Source organism: Bacillus rossius, chromosome 14 (genome assembly GCF_032445375.1).
Source record: "Bacillus rossius redtenbacheri isolate Brsri chromosome 14, Brsri_v3, whole genome shotgun sequence".
NCBI classification, from domain to species: domain Eukaryota; kingdom Metazoa; phylum Arthropoda; class Insecta; order Phasmatodea; family Bacillidae; genus Bacillus; species Bacillus rossius.
The window spans coordinates 21,636,418-21,649,256 of NC_086341.1; the positions used below are offsets into that span (position 1 = coordinate 21,636,418).

General features: G+C 39.6%; 1 protein-coding gene across 1 annotated transcript in view; it reads right to left on the bottom strand.

Annotated features, from left to right (window-relative positions):
• The window catches only part of LOC134538713 (neurotrimin-like), a 624,622-nt gene that overhangs the window by 189,719 nt on the left and 422,064 nt on the right, over positions 1-12,839 (bottom strand). The gene's annotated exons all lie outside the window — the stretch shown is intronic.

Here is a 12,839-nt window from a genome sequence, read left to right on the forward strand (position 1 = left end):
CAATATTGCAGCGGGACGGGTCAATATTTGGGAAACGTACTACGGGCACACACAGGAGGAAGCCCAGAACGGAGTTCTTCATGCGGCATATTTCCCGTTCACAATATATATATATATATATATATATATATATATATATATATATATATATATATAAGCCACCTCAGAAGCTTGATGGTTGAAGAGCCGTCACAAGAGACAGTATACCAAGATTCAGCATGAGTCTGATATCGGGCAGATTCTCGTATTGCCGCATAAGAGAATGCAAAAAGCTAGACGTGTCACTATAGCTATACATATGAATATATATGTATAGTTATTTATTTCCCAGCCCACCCTATTCACCCTTTTGAGAGTTTATTTCCGCCAAATCCGTTCTAAGTAGGTGTTCACGTAACAATACGAACATACGTGCCGAATTTCAGGTCTGCAGGTCTTGTAGTTCCGGAGAATTAATGATGAGTGGTTTTACGCTAATATATATATATATATATATATATATATATATATTCCTGTAACGTAAAATATAATATTTAATTTTACTAAAAATCTTTGATCCGAAAGTTTACTTTTAAAAATTATTGTCACAAACCTCTATAAACAACAGAACTAATATCGATTTTATTAAGTTTTCTCTCTTTATTAGATTCGTAACCTCAATCAACAGTTGTTTGAGGCTGAAACGAAAAATGCTGTTTTACTTTTTAATGCCTGTGCTTTGAATGAAAATGTTACATCAAGTTAAAAACTTATCGACCAATCATAAGAGCTCGACGAAACTAGAGCTGTAGCTCCCAATGGTTAAAAACTTGTGAGGTAGAATGGACACCGAAATATACTCAAACTCAGATGAATGCTTCAGTAGGTAAAAATCGGGTGATTCTTTCATTGACAAGCTGAAATTCAAATTCTTATGCATCTTGTGTTTAATCTGCCACTAGACTTTTGTTTTTTTTCTTGAGAATTATAGACCAATGAGTAAAGACGCAAGGATTTCACTGATTTATTGAAAAGTAAATTAGAATTTAAAATCACATACGTCTGCTTGGCGTTGGTGATTGGAATATCGTTCCTTTCTTGAAAAAACCCGAACCAGTTATCAACAAGGAGAAGAAGTAGTTATCCTTATAACATGTAACCCGCCAAAGAATGTGAGCTTGTTATCGATCAATGATCAAATCTAAAAGGGCTGGTCAAACATAGGCAAGTTGGGTCTAGTCTGGAGTGAAAAAAAAATCCACCAAATAATTATCGCTCCACCAATGAGCAATCTAATCATATTAAGAAAGTGCCGAATAACACGCACCGGAGCTGAAACTTACCAAAGTCAGCAGCCAATGAACAGGCGCGAACTTGAGATGGCCTAGCTCCATGGAATCCATCCTAGAGGTCATTGAACCCGCGAAGGATCCCAGTCATCGATCTTTACCAGAGATCTCTACGGGTTAGTTCTTTGATCCTCCCAGAAACAAGCCTGCTTTGCAAACCTTCACGAATAGTCGACGCACGTTTTTCGCACGGAGACTTTCGGAGGTCGAATTCGCCACCACGAGTATACGGAAATGTATTAATTGCTTCGCAATTAAATAAAAACCAAAATTGCGGGTATTAACAGTACCAAAAAAATCCACAATTTGACGTGCATAAATGGTGGTAAAACTTGTCTGGTTTCAATTACAACGTTGCATTTAATATCATTAGTTTCACTTAAGGAATTTTTTTTTACGAATGTTTCAATATATACGCAGTGATTACTTTATCCTGTTGAGAATACCCACCCCCATGTCACCTAAAACAAAGTTCAGCCAGTATTAATGATAAATACATTATGTATTTACACACTCTATGGTTATTTTAATGTAATTTTCAGCCATTCACTTTGACTTCCGTAATCATATTTTAAAGATAATTCTTTAACCAAATTTTAAATAATAATAAAAAAAAATTATCCAACATAATGAGACAGCTAAAGGTAAACTTTACAAACTTAAAAAGAGATCAAACATTACGAGCTTTATACGTCATATAACTTCACATTTAACAACAAATGCCACAAATGAATCCTTGCCATAAAAAAGATTCGAATCCAAGGCCTATCGTAAATTGTTTCTTGAAATTACTACTGCACGTAAGTGGGCTAACACTCTTCAATATACATTAGCTATGATTGTATGTCGTACAGAATGATGATTAAGTTTTAGTTCATGTGCCTCTGGTACTTTTGAGATGATGACAAGAATTTCCATTATGCAAACAATCTTCAAAAGTATTTTTAAAAACTGCAATTTCGAGACGAATGGTTGAAACAATCCATAGTCTGGTGGCCAGGATATTTCTGTTCTAACTATACTATTAGTGACCATGATACTGGTGTATATAAAATTGTAGTCACAGTATTAACAAATACCTTATGTCAGATCGTAGGATACAGGACACATGTAGAGTAGTAGTACTATATGTTCACTGTGATAGGACAACAACGCATGTTTATTCAATATATCTACTCATTTATTGTTTGTTAGTTTCTTAAAGATGACCGTAATCACAAGTTTCTCTACAAGAATCAAGAAAAAGCGTGAAACTACTTATAACACATAAAGTCTACGACCTAACTCGTTTTCAATAAAAAAAGCTAAACAAACAATTTAAAAGTATCATGATTTAAAATAATAATACTTTAGCATCGTAAATGCATAGAAATCACACATTTTAGAGGTTCCTAATATGTGTTCCTGAAGGTTTTGGTTTAATTTAGTTTGACTACATAAACAAATTTTTGTGATTTTTAATTTAAACTTCTTAACAATCACTGTACTAAAAGAAAGTTTTGTCTCAAATCTTAATCAGGGTTAGCGACCCCGTTCAGTACAAGTCCTCCAAAAGAAAACTATAATCTCCCAAAGACTAAACTGACTCATTTCCCCGGGAAAATGTTCCGAAACCGTTAACACCCACCGAGCACCCAAGGCGGCAATATCGAGTCCCGCAGAGAGAGATTCAGGCCCGAATTGTACCGCAACACGGCAGTTCGCGGAGGGCAATGTAACGATCTGTGGGAGTAAGAGGTGCCCTTAGGGTTTCGCGGGCTACACCCTGACCCCCACCCCCGGCGAATGATAGAGAGTGAGTGGGGGGGTCGATGCTTCATCTGGAGTTGGGGGAGGGAAGAAAGGGGAAATGAGCCGGGCGCCTGGGCAAGTTTGACAGTTCTCAGGGCGGAAGTTGTGGGGGGGGGGGGGGACTGGAGGAGGGCAGAGAAGATGAGAAGCAGGAGAAGGTGGATGGAGGGGAGAGTAGGAGAGGGTCGTGGAAACTGCCAACTGCAATCGGCCTGGAACTTCCACGGAGGTCCCAGAGAGAGAGAGAGAGAGAGAGAGAGAACTGTTAACATCGGCCACCTCGCGCCAAAGATTGACCTACGACCGCGGACCGCGCAGGGGTCATACGACCGTCGCTGGGAGCCGTAGAGGAACGGGGGTTGGGTGTGGGTGGAGGAGAAACACCCCCTTCTCACCCCCCTCCAGAAATTGCTTTATGGAAATTGAAAAGGGGAGGGGGGAGGTATGAAGTCTCCCACGGCAGGAGTCGCCGGCCAACTGTTGCTCGGAGTTTAAGGCTTCGTCGAATTTGCATAGAGTTAAATTGTGTCCCGTGGCGGTGCCGAACAATATCGTAGTTTCGCACCAACGCATCGCATGCTGACCCTTTATTTGCTCGGTCGTCCCCGATAGGTACTTTGATTAACTTCTGGCAGACAACATCCGAAGAACACACAAAAGTTTAGTTACTATAAATTTATGAGTGCACCACAAAAATTATTACTCCCTAATTATTCCAAACTTCATCAGTAGTTTTGATTCGGTATATATCATCTCTTCTCGGCGATCCAAAAGAACTAATGTTATGCACAATACCTAACCAGAATAAATTTATTTCAACCTGCAAATAGAAACAACTGTAATGCTTACATTTGTTATCCTGCATGTGCAATTGATAAAATTCTTGCTAGCAAATGACTACTACAAATAATTCATAGTCATTCACAATATGACATGTATCATCGTATTTTGCCATTTATTGTAAACATTTTTCTTAAGTCTTATTCTTAATGGATGTAATTAATAAATTGTTTTATTATATTAGTAATTTTGTGTATTTATTTATAACTACAAAGTATACAAAAGAAACGTTATTTTTAAGACAGAGAACTTAAAGGGTTAAGGAGACAAATACCTTTATTAATTATCAAAGTTAACCACCTTCATATTTTGAGTAAAGTTGAGTGCACATGTTGCAAAAGTCAACACTGATCCATGGTGCCTCATTGATCTTGTAAACCTTTATTGATCATATGTGTTGTCTTCTGGTAAAGTACGTGCTATATGAGCGTTGTGGCATCACACACAAGAGGCATTCTGTTTCTCTGCCACAGTGCCATACCCTCGCACTATTCCAAGCCGGGGAAAAAAAACCTCTATCTTGTTGTCTCCCCAAACAATTAATGTGCAACAAAGTTTCTCCAGAGACCCACACCAGCCTGCCTTGCAAACCACCGTGTGTTTCATGTCTCGTGTTCATCGCACTTTCAGGTTGGCACAGCTGACAGACGTCGAATCATTTAGCCAGTCGATCAAGTGAAACTTTTGTCAATTGGTGAAATAGGTATGGAGGAAGAGTCTATACCTAAGCGGTAGGCATCTAACATTTTACCATGTCTATATTATGAGTACCTAATAACAAAGCATAACATATATTCTTGGTGCTATGGAAATTAAGAGTTTAGGTCACAAAATTTACCAAATATAGCATAAAATCAACAGTCTGCTAAAAGGAAGAACCTGCTCATGTCGTATAAGTAACAAATCAGCGGCACACAGCTTTGACGATACAACTTTTTAAAGTAATTATTTTCTAATCCCTAATAAATAAAATTTATTACAAATACAAAAAAGACAAAATTTTCCTTTGCCAACCTAGACTTACTGGGAAATAAGTTTTACCAATTGTTTTCAATGAAATATTTTTACGACAGTCAGAACTTATACGTGGTTATAAGATATAGTTAAATACAAAATTATTCAGATGTTTATCATTCTACACAAAGCACTTTCTCTATTGCTTTAAATAAACTGGGTGTTCAGCACTTTAGACTACGTATAAAATCATGGTTTTAACTTAATTTTATGTGATGTACTTACAACAGAAGTTAGTCGGTTTAATCCAGACTCATCAAGCATAGGAAAGTATAATCTCGTGTATTAATATCCGTTAAATAAGGGCGTAGCTAAAACTCTTTACGCGATTGTTCTATGAGCAAGGGAGGCGATAATTGAATGCCGTTAACAAGTCTACCAATAATTCTCCGACAGTAACAATATTGAGATAGGATGCAAAACAAAACTCAAAGATGTGTGGTATATGCATTGCAATATATATACATATATGCATACTTAAAAGCTTGGATTCACTTTAAGATAACATACTTTCCAAGGAACTATGTATCATACACAAAAAAATATCTGTACTTTTAAAAAAGATTCCTTTGGAAACCATTTGCAAAGAAATATATTGTATCTTTGTACAACACATATTTAAGGTTATTTTTGGCTTAAATCAAATATGTTTTTCGAGATAACACTGAATAGGTAATTCTAACGAAAATTGGCGCATCATTTTATATTTTAATTAATGTTTCATTCAAGCATAATTTTTAAAACCAATTAAAATATGATAGAATTTCAATAATTGGACTATACATGTATTTTGTTTTATTATGCTTTTCAAAGAGCGCAATAAATACTGGATACCTATTCTGGTAACGGTTTACAAATAACTTTTACTATTGGAGGTAATGGAACAACACTAAATTCCCGGGTAAAAATCCGAAACATATATTACTCTGCAAACACTATTTTGTAGTGTTACAGATTTTTCATATAAATATGTAATATAGAAATATCTGTAATTTGACATTAATAGTTCTGTTATATATAAAAAAATAACAATGTTCGTAGGCTTTCACAGCCATTGTCTGAAGTAGCTTGGCTTCTGGGTTGTAGCCGTGTCCTTGGCAAATAAGTCACTAACGTTTCGGTCGACATTGCAGTCGCCATCATCAGGGATCAGTTACCTACTGAGGTTCTTACCAGTTGTCCTGCCTTTATATACTCTTGCCTGAGGGTTAAGGTGCTTCCTGATTGGCTGCTGCTGTGGGCCAATCAGAGCCTTTCTTTCTTCTGGTTGGCTGGGCTGTTTTGCCAATCAGGGGCGATTTGTCTGATGTTGGCTGTGGAGCTATGTTTTGAGGATTTCTAAAGAGTGGGTTCCATATTTTGCTTAATGTATAGCCATCTTCTCTATTAACGTTTGCTGGGTGTTTTAATATTTCTATTGATTCTCGAATGTATCTTTTTTTTGTATTGTCGGATGTTGGATATGGTGTGGAATTGGTGTAGCTATTCCTCCTCACTGGTTTAAGAGACCCGAATAGTTTGACTAGTATCTACAGGTTCCTAGTTATACGCACTAAGAACCTGCCTAGTTTGCGGAGTACCGTCGGTCTGATGTGTCTCAGCTGTACATTATCCATGAATTATAAGTAAATACACAGAACAGTCAACAATTTACGTGCACCATCTGATTGAAGAAATAAGTCCACTTCTAGATCCTTGTACGCCTATAGGCTGCATATATATACATAGTAACTAAGAGCACCAAAAAATCTCGTGAGGTCCCGCAGTCACATTTATGCTGGGTCATTGGAGAAGTATTTGGCCCCATTAACGGTGACGGTTCTTGTGAGCGTTATGTGAACATTATATACAGCCAAATATATTCCAAGCCTGGTATTTTTTTTTCCAGAATGGAGTGGGCTTTGCTTCGTCCGAGGTCTAGTGGCGCAACAGAAACTGAATGCAGCGAGAATCAACGATTACGAGTGACTGTGTGAAGCGTTTCTTTTGAGGTGTATGTTTGTGTCCTACAGGTTAGAAAATTAAGGTTAATTTAATATGCATGATTCAGATACAAATTTCTATACGATCTTTTTCAAAGTGCCTTAAAAATGTTCATTAACATATTTTGTTTATTAGTGAAATTTTAAGGCAAAAAAAAAAAGAATTTCTGGTAGAAACTTTACTCTAAAAAAAAACAAATTAAAACCCTCAAAGTTTTGGTTAGAAAACCTTTTAGACGCAATATTTTCCAGAGATTTCATTTGAGGTTAAGAGTTACCCACAAACGCGTTTCTCAACTGGGAGTCCTTTTATTTTTTCTGCCAATTTATTAAAGACTCTTTGTAGCTGTGCGCTCCCAGTTCTGGTGAAGTGGCTAAATTATGAGCGTTGAAATTTTTGGCAAACGTCTTACATAGCATTTTTTTATAAAACATAATATTATTTGACTGCTCCTTCGACAATCCAATTATTTTAAGTTGACAGAGAATGCCGAATACGTCGTCTATTTGTAAAAACGGCTGCGGTACTGGAAAAGGTATGCTCTAGCATAAAACTGCAGACATTTTGTCATTTGTGGAGTTAGGGGCAGTATTTTTTAAATTAAATATAATTATCTGAAACCACGGCAGACACCTGAGAAGTGGCTTTAAACTATCAGATGTAAGTTATATGTAGACAGGTATACTTGTTTACCTACAGTTTACTTATCCATATATATTTTTTCCAATGTACTTTGTAATCACGTGGAAAAAATAAATGAGCAACATAACCACATGCCTAGCAAATTTACCTAAAAATAAATATACCCGAATTTTCTTAACATTGTTGATTTCCTGAACTGTCCAATCAACCAACTCCACGTACTTTGACAAGCTGCATAACGTAAAAGAGGGTATTTATAACCTACGCAAGGGATTTTGAGAGTGTATAGTGGGCAATTAACTAAGCTGGCTTCATGCAAATATACGTCCTTTGAAGTTTACCTATATAGAGGTTCTGGTTTCGCACCAACATGACATCACATGTAGTCCTTAATTGCTTGTTGTATGGCGACTGTTCCAAAAGCTGAACTTTAACAGAACTACCCCTCTGACCTCGACACATAATTAAATTCTTTTCGTGAACATTTACGTCATACTTCATAAAAAATTTAAAAATGAGTGTGTCCTATGTCTCAAGGAAACATCGCCACGTTTCGCACTCGCGGAAAAATTCCGAGTGCCTTGTAAATCCCTTTTTATTTGTAAATGGAACAGAAATTATTATATGAAATTACAGATCATTTTCAAATTGTACACTTACATAAAAACAACTGTATCAAGTGTTAGCAGTAATACTGAGATCGGATTCTTACCAGAGCATGCATTTATAATAATTTGTGTTGCCCCAGTACCTCCAATAGTTAAAGTTATTGAAAAAAAAAACCCTGGATAGCACAAAAAAGGTCGAATTACTGAATATTAATTTTTTTTCCCATGGTTTGACAAAATTATGCTTCAATGAAACGAGAATATAAATATAAAATGATGCTTAAATTTTCGTAAGAAATATTCTGTATTATTAAGAAAAAACGAATTTTGAGTCATTTTTGGCCAATTTTGGTCAACGTCAAGGTCATTCAAGATGGCTAAACCCATTCTCCATCCTCACCTGAAGCCTGGGCCAGTTCCGGCCATTATATACTAAGTGTTGTACAAAGTAACAATGTCATTCTCGGCAACAGTGCGTGGACCCCGAGTCGGGACTTGTACTCGGCAGACGCTATTATATACTACGTGTTGTACAAAGTAACAATGTCCTTGTCGGCAACAGTGCGTGGACCCGGTTTCGAACTCGGCAGACGCTATTATATACTACGTGTTGTACAAAGTAGCAATGTCCTTCTCGGCAACAGTGCGTGGACCTGGTTTCGAACTCGGCAGACGCCATTATATACTACGTGTTGTACAAAGTAACAATGTCCTTCTCGGCAACAGTGCGTGGACCCGGTTTCGAACTCGGCAGACGCTATTATATACTACGTGTTGTACAAAGTAACAATGTCCTTCTCGGCAACAGTGCGTGGACCCCGAGTAGGGACTTGTACTCGGCAGACGCTATTATATACTACGTGTTGTACAAAGTAACAATGTCCTTCTCGGCAACAGTGCGTGGACCCGGTTTCGAACTCGGCAGACGCTATTATATACTACGTGTTGTACAAAGTAACAATGTCCTTCTCGGCAACAGTGCGTGGACCCGGTTTCGAACTCGGCAGACGCTATTATATACTACGTGTTGTACAAAGTAACAATGTCCTTCTCGGCAACAGTGCGTGGACCCGGTTTCGAACTCGGCAGACGCTATTATATACTACGTGTTGTACAAAGTAGCAATGTCCTTCTCGGCAACAGTGCGTGGGCCCGGTTACGAACTCGGCAGACGCTATTATATACTACGTGTTGTACAAAGTAACAATGTCCTTCTCGGCAACAGTGCGTGGACCCCGAGTCGAGACTTGTACTCGGCAGACGCTATTATATACTACGTGTTGTACAAAGTAACAATGTCCTTCTCGGCAACAGTGCGTGGACCCGGTTTCGAACTCGGCAGACGCTATTATATACTACGTGTTGTACAAAGTAACAATGTCCTTCTCGGCAACAGTGCGTGGACCCGGTTTCGAACTCGGCAGACGCTATTATATACTACGTGTTGTACAAAGTAGCAATGTCCTTCTCGGCAACAGTGCGTGGGCCCGGTTACGAACTCGGCAGACGCTATTATATACTACGTGTTGTACAAAGTAACAATGTCCTTCTCGGCAACAGTGCGTGGACCCCGAGTCGGGACTTGTACTCGGCAGACGCTATTATATACTACGTGTTGTACAAAGTAGCAATGTCCTTCTCGGCAACAGTGCGTGGACCCGGTTTCGAACTCGGCAGACGCTATTATATACTACGTGTTGTACAAAGTAGCAATGTCCTTCTCGGCAACAGTGCGTGGGCCCGGTTACGAACTCGGCAGACGCTATTATATACTACGTGTTGTACAAAGTAACAATTTCCTTCTCGGCAACAGTGCGTGGACCCCGAGTCGGGACTTGTACTTGGCAGACGCTATTATATACTACGTGTTGTACAAAGTAACAATGTCCTTCTCGGCAACAGTGCGTGGACCCCGAGTCGGGACTTGTACTCGGCAGACGCTATTATATACTACGTGTTGTACAAAGTAGCAATGTCCTTCTCGGCAACAGTGCGTGGACCCGGTTTCGAACTCGGCAGACGCTATTATATACTACGTGTTGTACAAAGTAACAATGTCCTTCTCGGCAACAGTGCGTGGACCCGGTTTCGAACTCGGCAGACGCTATTATATACTACGTGTTGTACAAAGTAACAATGTCCTTCTCGGCAACAGTGCGTGGACCCGGTTTCGAACTCGGCAGACGCTATTATATACTACGTGTTGTACAAAGTAGCAATGTCCTTCTCGGCAACAGTGCGTGGGCCCGGTTACGAACTCGGCAGACGCTATTATATACTACGTGTTGTACAAAGTAACAATGTCCTTCTCGGCAACAGTGCGTGGACCCCGAGTCGGGACTTGTACTCGGCAGACGCTATTATATACTACGTGTTGTACAAAGTAGCAATGTCCTTCTCGGCAACAGTGCGTGGACCCGGTTTCGAACTCGGCAGACGCTATTATATACTACGTGTTGTACAAAGTAGCAATGTCCTTCTCGGCAACAGTGCGTGGGCCCGGTTACGAACTCGGCAGACGCTATTATATACTACGTGTTGTACAAAGTAACAATTTCCTTCTCGGCAACAGTGCGTGGACCCCGAGTCGGGACTTGTACTTGGCAGACGCTATTATATACTACGTGTTGTACAAAGTAACAATGTCCTTCTCGGCAACAGTGCGTGGACCCCGAGTCGGGACTTGTACTCGGCAGACGCTATTATATACTACGTGTTGTACAAAGTAGCAATGTCCTTCTCGGCAACAGTGTGTGGACTCGGCAGATGGCGAGTCGACCCGCTCGACCGCGCGCTGCACGCGTCTCGCCGCATTGCGGTCCGCGCTTCCGAGCAGCGAGCGGGGACCGGTGGAAAACGACTCCGACCTCGGGGAAATCTAGTCCGCGTGATGCACCGACCGGCCGCGAGCAAGGTGGTTAGTTAGGGGGGGGGGAATAGCGCAAACCAAGGCGAGGCGATCCAGCCGAGAACTGCCGCGGTGGACAGGCACCCGCGAGGAGGCACATCTCTGCGATCCTGCAGAGTCTGCGACCCAGAGATCTTGCGCGCTTCTGCAACCGACACTACGCTACGTCCCTTGAATGATACTTCAAACGCGAAAGGAAGGATATTTTGAAGCTTGTCAGGAAATCAACAGTGTTAAGAAAATTCGGGGATTATTTATGTTTAGGTAAATTTGCTAGGCATTTGGTTATATTGCTCATTTATTTTTTCCACGTGATCACAAAGTACAATGGAAAAATATATATGGATAAGTAAACTGTAGGTAAAAAAGTATACCTGTCTACATATAACTTACATCTGATAGTTCAAAGCCACTTCTCAGGTGTCTGCCGTGGTTTCAGATAATTATTTTTAATTTAAAAAATACTGCCCCTAACTCCACAAATGACAAAAGATCTGCAGTTTTATGCTAGAGCATGATTTCCCATTAACTCTCCTCAAAGCGAACATTTTTCAGCACCGCCGCTGTTTTATTTGTGGACAGAAGTTGCCCTTTAACAAAAAGTAAAGACACCAAAATGAAAACATACCATTTATTTTGAATCCCGCCTTAACATACGTACTAAATTTTTTAAATTAAATCGATATTTTCACGTAAAATTAAATAACCGGTCAGAGCTCACACGATATAAACAGCTTTCAATTTGAGACTATCAGTTAATTTTTTTTTACAGTGTATGTGTGAAAACCTCTACGCCTCATTGTGAAGAAGCTGCAAAAAGTACGGCCCACGAGAAACCAAGTTCGTGTAAATTACTTCTGCTGGCATCAGACTTGTTTCACACACTGGATACTGCGACGCCGCAGGGTTGTACCGAAATTTCCCCCAAGCGCACAGGGAAATATCCTGCTGGCGAAACAGCAAGAACGATCGCTGAAATAGTGAGAACACCATGCGTCGGGCTTGCGCCGAAAAATGCGAAGCGCGTAGCGCACATTTCCAACCAGACGATGAAGATGGATTATCTAATTTAACGCCATGATGATATCAATATTACTCTGCGTAACTCTTTCCTTAACTGTTTTCTCGCATTCGCTACAGGAAAGAATGGTAATAATGAATATTTCTGACTTTTTGAAAACAGAAGATAACTTGTAAAATGTAAATTGCCACAAACATGGTTAACAAATTGCAATACTAATATGGAGAAAAACTTACATGGCCAAACAATATGCACAAGTATAACGTGTAATAAAACTTAAGTAATGATGTAAACATGAAATTACGCATCACTGTATTTTTGGAGGAGTGAAGAAGACTAAATTGCAAAGATTTTTGGTCATGAAAAATCCTGTAGATATTCTTTAAAACGATTAAAAGTCTTGCATTGCACCTTAAACTTTATTTCTTTGCCATATGATATTATGGTTACCACTTAAATCTCATAGTTGCCACTGTGATTAGAGGCAACTAGTTTATTCCACTGGTTGCACGGACGGGTGTCGAAGAGTGTATCGATGTGGCAGATGATTGGGAACCGCCCGAACCCCTTCAAACTCAGTCAACTCGTCAGCTCTGGCTGGTGGCCAATGGGCACCTGTGTCGCTAACCAGTAGAGCCAACACAAGACACTACTGGCATCCGTCCTTCCCACCAGTCGCCTAGTTGAGCACACCGAGGTCGTAA